The following is a 9,940-nucleotide window of genomic DNA, read 5'->3' as shown; positions in this document are numbered from 1 at the left end:
CATTTCCTGATTTTGCACTATCCCACATCCACCACCAGATATTTGGATCTGCCAAGCCTGGTGTCTGTGGCTGTGCAGGGAGGATCTCGCCCTTTGCCAGCTCTGCCCTAGCGGCCGATTCCCTTCTCTAGCACTTCAGCTCTCTCACCTCCATTGCAGTCAGTCTTCCTGCTCAATGGTAATGCAGGGATGGGGCTGGATCCGTTAGCTCACCCCACGTCCCAGAATGCTACCCATGTGCAGACACGGTGAAGCAGCCACATGCACTTGGTGACTTCTTGGCTGTAGATTTCAGACACCAGCTGAAGAGCTTGTGACATAGCCTCAGGTCTCCTGTCCTCCTGCTTCCCCACGGCACCCAACACCTGCTGGCGCTTGGCATAATCCACCCGAAACCTCTTAATTCTAAGGAGCTATTTAGGGAGCTGTGCTCAAATCCCTTCAAAATCCTCTTTTTCCTGAGGGCTGCAAAAAAATGAATGTCTTTACCCCCATGCCCTGTGCAGCAGCAGCAGGAGCTGTGGGTGATGTAGAAGGCCTTAGGATGGCTTTGATGCTGCTCAAGCACCACAACCCTGGAGATGCAGGGTCGATCCTCCCCAGGACAGGGGAGTTCATCCTCCTGCCGCCCCAGTGTGCTCCAGCAGCTGGTCATGAATGTGTGAACGTGTGTGTAAGATGTGCAATACCACACAGACACTGAGTGGCACCGCCACGTTTTGTCCAGGTGATCGCTGCTCGTAGTCTCTTCACTTTTCTATTAAATGATGCATTGGACGCTGCCATGAAAGTGATGCAAGGTCTGTTCCACTCCTAACACACCTTTCAGGCCTTTGGGAAAGGGAAGATGGGAGACTTTGATTGATGGCTGAAAAGTGAGGGCTCCCATGGGGGCTAGCTGCCAGCACCCCTCTGCCTGCTTGGCCTGTGCAGCAGCCCCTGGGTCAGTCCCTGCCACTCCTTCCTGCCCTCTTTTCCCCTTCCTCTTCTCTGTTTGGCATCTTCTCAATCTCCTGTCTCACCTTCTCCCTTCAGGGAGAAGTATACGCATTTTAACAACTTTCCTCTTCTTTCTGCATCTCTAATGGCACATTCAAGTGATGCTCGTGGTCAGAGGTGCAGGCAGACTGTGACATTCACATTGTCACAGTGGCACAAGCATCACCACCCCTGGCTCCCACTCAGGGCAACTCTGGCACTGGTTTCAGTCCCTGCCATGCCCCTGGAGACTGCATCTCAGTAGGGATGGGACAAAAGAAGGAGAGGGATGAGTGCTCTTGGTGGGAGGTGGACACATCATCTTCCACCCTGCCTGCCCTCCTGATGGCACCACCATACCCACAGCTGTGTCCCCTGCAGTACAAACACCTTGATGCATTTTGGTCCCATAGGATGGAGAGAAAGAGAGCTGACATCTCTGTCCCGTCTGCACTTTTTGTCAATGAAGGGTTTAGGAATTATAATCTCAGATTTGCATTTTAAAGTGGATTTTCAGCTCTGTGTGGAGCCTCAGCCCAACTTCAGCAAGGAGCTCAGTGGCACAGCCGCTGTCACAGCCCCAGCAGCCACTGTCACAGCCAGAGGTGCATAGTTGCACTGTCCCTATGGCCACATCCGCAACACTTGCCCCCAGTCTATGGCCCTAGGCCTCAGAACAACTCCTGCTGCAGGGGCTTCTCTGCAGAGCGGAGCCCAGGATCATGTGGTGCCCGAGGGCCCCATGGCTGGAGCTGCTCCCAGGACACTGACTGCTAAATTGTACTGGTCCCCATCACCCCATAGCCCCTGGAGGCTCCCACTCCTTTCTGCAGCCCCACCCCTCTCTAAGCAGTACATGCTCCCTTCCCTGCGCTTTTCCCCAGGCTCCTTCCTTCACCATATTGGCTTCAGACCCATGTGAAATGTTAGCAAGCTGCTGTTTGCTTCTTTTCCTTGGCATCTCTACTGCCTTTCCTTCTGCTAATTGCTGCAGCAGTGCCACTTCTAGGGCAGGCTGACAGATGGCCGGGATTTATCTTTGAACAAGCCATTTAATAAGTGCTCCTGCTTTTCCCTTGCACATTTCTTTCCCAGCCACATGTCCTGGGCTGCTGCTCAGGCTGTCCTTTTCACTGGGGATGCCAGGAGATATGGCAGAGGCTTAGGGCTGACGTCAGATCCCAGGGGTCACCAGGCTGAAGAGCTGGGAGGCAGAGAGAGGCTGTGGTCCCCCACTGGCTCTTTGTGGCAATGTCCAAGAAAATTTGCTGATGATACTAAACTGGGAGGTTCTGCACCAGAGGGCTGAGGACATGGAACAGGCTGCCCAGGGCAGTGAGCACAGCCCCAAGCTGCTGGAGTTCAAGAGGCTTTGGGACACTGTTCTCAGACAGAGAGGGTTGGATTTTGGGTTGTGCTGTCTGGAGCCAGGAGTTGAACTAGGTGATCCTTATGGGTCCCTTCCAATTCAGAAGGTTCTGTTGGGGATGAGTGGCAGCAGGATGGTGGACACAGGGAATGAACATGGTGATGCAAGAAGTGGGCGCAGAGCAGGGAGAAAGCCCTACATGGCAAGCAGGAGATGGGGCATTCATCCTTCCTGTGGCTGGCACTGTCTGAATCCCATCTGGTCAGCTCTGCAAGCACTCAGCCTGAGGTTGTGAGCATTTGAGATAGTGGAGAGCTGAAGCCTTCTGCAACGGGTGGGAGTAGAAATGTGTATGTCTACTATCAGGATAGACACATCTTAGAGAGACACTTGAAGTGTTTTTACCACTAGTTTCATCCCTTGAGTCCTGTGGACAAAGAGCTTTTACACTCTCTTTCCACTCCCTTTTGTTGAAATGAAGTTGGTACTGGCTGGGAGGATCTTCCCTCAGGAGCAGAAGGGCTGAGGGAGACAGAAGGGCTGGAGCACAGCATCGCACAGCTTAAGGCCCCACTCCACATGCTTGAGAAGAAGTCCAGCTCGTGGGGTGTATGGATTAAGGCAAAATCCACAGCTTTTAACCTCAGCTGCACTCATTAGTTGCAGGAAAGATGCTCCAAGATCACCCAAGTGTGATAGAGCTCCTGAACTGACGGAATCACACAGTCCTGATTGCCAAGTTGGCTTCATTCTTGAGGAAGCATCTTGTATCCAGCTGTCTTAGGTAGGGCAGCAGGGTGAGCACGGCTCTTGCTGCACTCAAGATCTCGCAGTGACTCTACAGAGCGACACCTCTCCCTTGGCAGCTGTGATGACAAGAAATCTGAACCTTCAGGGAACTGTGGAGATGACTGGAGGTGACCAGCTGTCCCCAGATTCCCTGAAACCCCAGCACAACTTTCCAGAGTCTCCCAGGCATTGTAGAAAGGGGCCTATCATGTCCTGTATGCAACAGTTGTACTACAGCCTCTGTCCCTGATAAGAGACTGTGATGTGGCAGTTTTGGACTTGGGGTAAGGCTCCTGCTGCATACTGATCCCGCAGGGCCCCAGTGCCTGTGTTGGCCTTGGGACGAGACTCTGACCCAGGGCAGGACACAGCAGGGCACGCAATGCTGAGGTCAGCGGTGCCTCTCCTACACCTCACTTGACGGGGCAGGGTGGGATCTGCTTATAGGAAGCACGTGAGGGATGTGTTTAATTTAAAGTCCATCTTGAAAGGATCAGAGAAAAGCGCTTCTCAGAATTCTCTGTGGAAAAGAGTGGCATATACTGATGAGCTCTGAATGCAGTAGGGCTTTGTTATTTGTCGACTGTGTAGACAATATAACATATATTGCCTATATAGCTGTATAGATGCAGTATGGCAGTTGTGGTGTATGCTTTTTGGGTTGTAAACTGTTTGTATTGGCACTGCCTATATGTGCCTACACACTATCCATTGCAAAGAGTCTGGCCATCTTCTTATTAACAATAGCTAGTATATGTGCAGCAGAGTAAGGCAGGAGTATAACACATATAGACAATCTGTTTTTATTGCTTTCATCTTTACAGCCAGGTGTGTGATCTAAACATCAGGCAGAAACTTCTCCAGATAATTTCCTGTTTCAAAACATCTTAGAAAGTGGATGTGTTTGGGATGGACCGATAGATAATACATCTGTGGCACACAAAAACAGAAATGGAAGCCTCTGAATCCCTGCGAATTCCTATCCGTGTCTCAGGGATTTCTGCCCTCTCAAGTGTTTCACCAAAGGCCTGTGGATCTGAGGGATTCTTTGAAGCCAGCAAAGAATGTGCAGCCTACAGACTGCTTCCTCAGCAGGTGCAGTCCAACCCCAGCTGCAAAAATGTGGGCTGCTGTCCTCCACCCGCTGCAGAAGAGAGCTTCTTCATGTGCACGTGTTTGTCTCTGATCATCTCTCATCCCTGTGCACAGCTTCACAGAGGTTGGTTTCATTAACCCCGGGGTGATGCTTTGTGTAAATATGCATGCATATCTGATTTGCATGGAAAATGTCATTTTCCCAACATGTCCCTCATCCAAATGTTAGTCGAGCCTGAGCCTCTGCAACTCACAAAGTGTGCTGTGACGGTAACTGGAGCCCACACAGCTGTCCTGCTCAGGCAGAGCATGGATGCACACGTCTGACAAAATGCACGGCGTGTTCAGCCGCATGGGTAGCAGAGGTGCCTACACATGATCTGCCACATAGTCTTACATGTTGGCAGATGGTGTGTGCATTAACGCGCGGTGTGTGCTGATGTCTCTGGGTGAATGAGTTTCTGTGCAGCCAGCTGGCGTACAACACATGCACTGGCACACTCGGCGCGTGAAGTTGCTCTCCTTGCTGCAGCATGCACACACAGCAGCATGCGCTTGGCACGGCGTGCACTGTGGGCAGAGAGACTGGGACCGGCCCTGCTGCATGCCAGCAAGGTGCAAGGGAAGGAGCTGCAGTATGTAGGGCTTGGCCTTTCACTGTCCTGCTTTCCTCTCTGCCTCACCACGCGGGTGAACTGCACATTGGACAAGATTATTTCTCCCTGGTTTCCTCTGGATCTGGTCCTTTGGGGGCCCCAAGCATGGAGCTAACTGATGAAAACTCGGCAGTGGCCACACAGGGCTGTCCCCGAGGCCAGCAGGAAGCCTTGATGCTCAGCAGCCCTTTGGAGCACAGCCGTGGTGTGTCAGCCATGCACCTGCACACACCGACAAAACCCGGGGACACGGGAGGGGGCTGAGGCAAAGAAGACATTGGCGCACAAGTGACAGATCTCAATATAATTTCTAAAACTCTATTATAATCGAACAGATAAAATACCTCTGATCTATTTCTGTTGGTTTGTTACAAAATAGCCATTTGGACTCTTAGCTAGGTGTGACCACACCACTTTCCCCAAAGGAAGCTTTTCTCAGTGATATTTACAGCAGAAAACACGTACAGACAGACAGGTGCTTTTCAACAGCCTACACACAGGTAACACGTCTGTTGTTAACTTGTTTTTTTTTTTTAAAAGACACATTCAGATGGGGTGGTGATTAGTGCTGAAGAGCGGGGTGACTCTGAAGCTGCTGTCCCCGGCATGGCTGTGGGGAGCAGGCAGGACGCAGACAGCTCGAGCTCACAAACACAGTCCTGGAGCCCATGTGGGCACAGTGAGGCAGCGGTGAGGGGAGGCAAGACCTGCTCAGCAGCTCTCATTTCAAAGCAGAGACTCTCCCAAGCAGCAGCTTGCTGGATACAGGACTCAAATTTGTTTCAGAAACCTCACCAACACATGCGGGTAGTTGCAGGTTAAGCCTTCTGAAAAACATACAACAAAACTCTTCCAGCTCAGAGGCCCTCGAACGCTTCCAAATCTGGCAGTACTTTTTGTGAAGAATGAGTATTGGTGAAAAGCTGCTTGTGGACCATGCTCACAGCTTTAATCTACAGCAGTGTGTGAAAACATAAGCAGTGCTTTGCAGGTCTTGCAGAAAACACTAACTGCTGCTACCACAGTGGCCCAGTCAATAGCATTAAAAGCACAACAGCAGCAGACAAACACTGCATCAAACCCAGATTGTTTGTGCTAAGCCTGATCCTACTGCCAGATTTTTCCCACCCCTTTGTTTGTGCTATAAACAAATCAATTTCACTGGACCTGCACCAGCATGAGCAAAAGAATCATGACGGTGATGGTTTGCATAACACAGCTGTCAGACCTCCCTAACACCTTGCTCTGTTCCACCTTCCAGCAGAGCCACCTTCCTGCCTGGCCACTGAGCACCAGACTCTTGCTGCAGAATGTTCTATATTGGCTTTCTCCCTTCTCCTCCCCTCCTTTTTTTTTTTTTTTAATATAGAAGGATAAGAACTCAGCAGCAAAAAGCCATCATTCTTGATCTAATCTCTGCAGCAGCTTCTTTCCTGATCCCACCACCTGAAGGGTTATGCCAGCTTCACCATCAGGATCACTGCAGCCAACAGCTGGTGACTTTTCTTTGGTGAGTTGCAGTGCACTTTTTGTCCTTCATGAAGCTGTCACTGACAGGCTTGTTCTTGCCTGTGCCCCATTAGCAGTTAGTTTGTGTGCAAGGGTGTCTACTCACAGCACTACAGCTACACTGCATTTGTGTCTTGCACTTGCACGTGGGAGGGCTGTGGAAGCAGACAACACAATAGATCAGATGAGGTGCTGACTTGCTTTAAAGTGCTTGTCGTCCTTCTAGACCAACCTTCAAAGGAAAAACAATCCGTATTTTGAAGTGAAGTCCGAAGGGCTCAGCTACACAGTAGAACTTACGGCAACCTATTTTACCTGACCCTGAAATGAAGTGTTTTGGTATCTCTGTGGCCAATCCCAACAGAAGATGTGAGAAGACAGCAAAGGTTATCTCTGCTTCTCTGCCCAAAGCTGGAGGCCAGCAGTAGCCTTTGCAGAGTCAGGAAAGTGGATCCGTCTTGCCCTGAGAGACGGTTGTGCCACAGGTATTTTGGCACTTCGGTTAATTCACATCTGCCCTTCACCCAGCATTACAGAGGGAGTCTCATGGAAGCTTCCTTCCTTCTTTTTTTTTACATTCTTTTTGCTTTCCCAATCAATTATTAAAGCAGCAAATCTCTCTTGTAGGAACTTCATAGATGTGATAAATATTTTATCCCAAAAAATTATTTCATCAAGTACCTTAAGGTTTTTGTTGTTGTCACTTTGTGTTAAATGTCAAGTAAAGCCTAATTTATTTAACACACACATGCACGCACACATACAGACCTGCAGTGGTTCATTGCACTCTGGGAAAAAAATGAACTGAGTGCTGCCATTTCTCTCAGGCAAGCGACTGCTGGGACAGAGCAGTGCCGCTGCCTCTTGGATACCCCTTTGTACCTCAGCAGGAAGCAGAATACTGCAGCCACACACTGTGTTGGCCAGCCAGGGACAAATGCCACACGTAACGACCTTAGTGGTCTTTCCCAACATCTGTGACTCCATGATTTGGTGATTCTATAAGCTTTCCCATGAAGCTGCACGTGGGTTGGGTGAGATCACAGTTGCTGTCTCATGGCGTAGTGCCATCTGGGATGCATCTAGCAGCAGACCAGGGCAGCCATGTCTCACAGCTGGATGGAGTCTGAGGGACTGAGCCCTGCCTGGAGCCGTATGCCCATAACGAGGGCAAAGACCTTACAAGGGATTGGCTCAGAAAGGTGGAACATCTTTGTTGTCCCTGGAAGCTGGATAGGAGAAAGCTTCTCTGGTCTGAAGGGAGATTGAACTTCTACTCAGTGCTTTCTAACAAATCTTTCAGTCTTCTGCTTCCACGGGCCTCCCTGAGGCTATGCCTGTTTGTTCCCGATCAATACATCTTCTACTGCATGTAAAAGCATCAGTCTGGTGCCCAGCTCCAGAGAGCTAAGTAAACAACCAAGACAGGTCTGTTGGCAGATCTGGGTGCAGGGGTCAGGCTCAGAAACTAGCAGACCTGGAGCTGAGCAGGCCCCTGCCCTGGAGCACTGGCAAGCACAGGGCAGCCTTCACCACAGCCCCTCTTTGTTTACTTAACCCCAGCTGTGTATATGGCAAGGTCACAGGAATGAATTCTTTCATCTGAGTGTTTCAGCAGAGCCAAGGGACATCCAAAGAGCACTGGTGGGGGGCAGGTCCTAATGCATTCTTTCACTGGTAATAAGCCCCAGAGATGAGAATCCTGGAGTATTGCTGCTGTGTGGATTTTAGTATACAGAGAAAAAAATATATTTCCTGCATGTCTCCACCATCCCTTTTCCCTGACATTTTGCACATCCACACTACTGCCAACACTCCTCACCTCTCTTTACCCCACCAACAGCCAACCAACAGTGCTTATTCCTCAACCTCATTCAGGAAAGAAGACCATTTCTTTCCTTCCCTCTTAAAATAAAAATAAGGGCGCTAAAAGGCGTACTGTCCTATTTTGAAATCCTAAAGTTGATCTTCTTAAGCCTCGAAGGAAGATAGAATGAATGAGTGAAACCAAAGCCTTTAAGCTAATTAATACCTTCCCCTCCCTACTGCTCAAAAAGATTTTTTTTCTTCTAAAAATACAGCCATAGCTCATTTTTAATGCTGTCTTCTTTCACATCAATGTCCTCAATAAAGAAGAGAAGCTGAGCTGTCATCTCTATCTCAAGATCTTCCCCTCCCCTCACTTTGAAGCTGGGATAGAGAGGAAGATTGGAGAAGGGGCCTTGGTGTGCAGCTTTCTTACGGGAAGGGCTGAGACAGGCAATGGCATAGCCAGGCAAGAGATGCAGATGGCAGCTCATGTGAGTGGGCTCCATAAGACCTTTTCCCCTTAACACTGGAGGAAGAGCCCAAGAGAAGGAACCATCCACCCCCAGGAGGTGAACATAATACTTAGCTTTCTTTCAGAATGTATAAAAGCAGATGGGAAGGAAACACAAAACCAGCTAGAATGAGAAAAGCAGAGGTGGGTCTGTTTCATGCTAGAAAAGACAGTCGTGTGTATGTGTGTGTTTTGAGGTGGAAGGCCACCTCTTGGTGCCATCTCTTTGGAAAACTGCTCATCCATTCCAGGGGAGATCCCTGGGCTTAATCTCTCCCTTCTGCTCTCTCAGAACTGCTTAGTGTTTCCTTTAGTAAGCATGCGCCATACATACTCTACCATACAGGTGTATTTACACATGATGTGGTCTGCTAGGTCTCAGCAGAGGTCTCTGGTACAATGCTCCAACATAACAGAAACCAAAAGTTTTGGTGTTCAGAGTGAGGCCATCTTTGCGTGTACTGCAGCTTAGGACAGTCTCTCCTCCTCTCAAGCTCTCTTCCATTCTTGCGCTCCCTCGTCTGGAACCAGCTGCTTCAAGGAGATAATATTTGAAGAGCAATGAGGAGAAAGCATGGCAAGTGGAACAGGCTCTCAGCTCCAGCTTAGCAGGCAGCAGCAGTGGTGGCAGGGAAAACTCCACCCCTGGGAGTGCCCCAGCATCTTTCCTTGGCACGGGTGAGTCAGTTTCTCTCTGAGGCTGGCGAAGTTTCAGGGTGGGTATAAACCTATGGCCAGGTAAATGCAAGGCAGGGAAGAAGATCAAGGAGTAGCAAACGGAAGACACAGTGCCTAGAAAGCAGCAGGTCATCAAGCCTCTCAGGAACAGGGCAGCAAAGTGCTACATGGGGATGGCATGAGCACAGGAGGCCTGCAGGGCCAGCAGGATGTAAGGGTATGTAAGCGTGTAGGTTGGCAGGTTCTATAGATGGCTCTTCGTGATTAGCATCATCTTGAGGGGAGATAGGGCAAGAGTTAGCTCTTTTTTTTTTTCTCTTTTCTTCTTCTTTTACTAAAAAATAAATCACAAACTAGATCTCTGTAGGCAGAAAGGGTCCCAGGGAGGCGGTGGGGCTGGGAAGCGGGGGAGTCTGTGCTGTTCTGGTGCTGGTGGTGTGGCTACACGAGGCTCCGCGAGCCACTGGAGTACCTGCGCCTCTGAAGCAGGGAGCTGGGGGGGCAATACTGGTGGGGGTGGTTGTAGGGAGGAGGTGGAGGTGGCAG

The sequence above is a fragment of the Lagopus leucura genome, unplaced genomic scaffold, assembly GCF_019238085.1.
Source record: "Lagopus leucura isolate 7727_CA_CO unplaced genomic scaffold, USGS_WTPT01 Super-Scaffold_100159, whole genome shotgun sequence".
In the NCBI taxonomy this organism is placed as follows: Eukaryota; Metazoa; Chordata; class Aves; order Galliformes; family Phasianidae; genus Lagopus; species Lagopus leucura.
The sequence above is the reverse complement of the archived record's forward strand: the minus strand, read 5'-3'. Positions refer to the sequence as shown.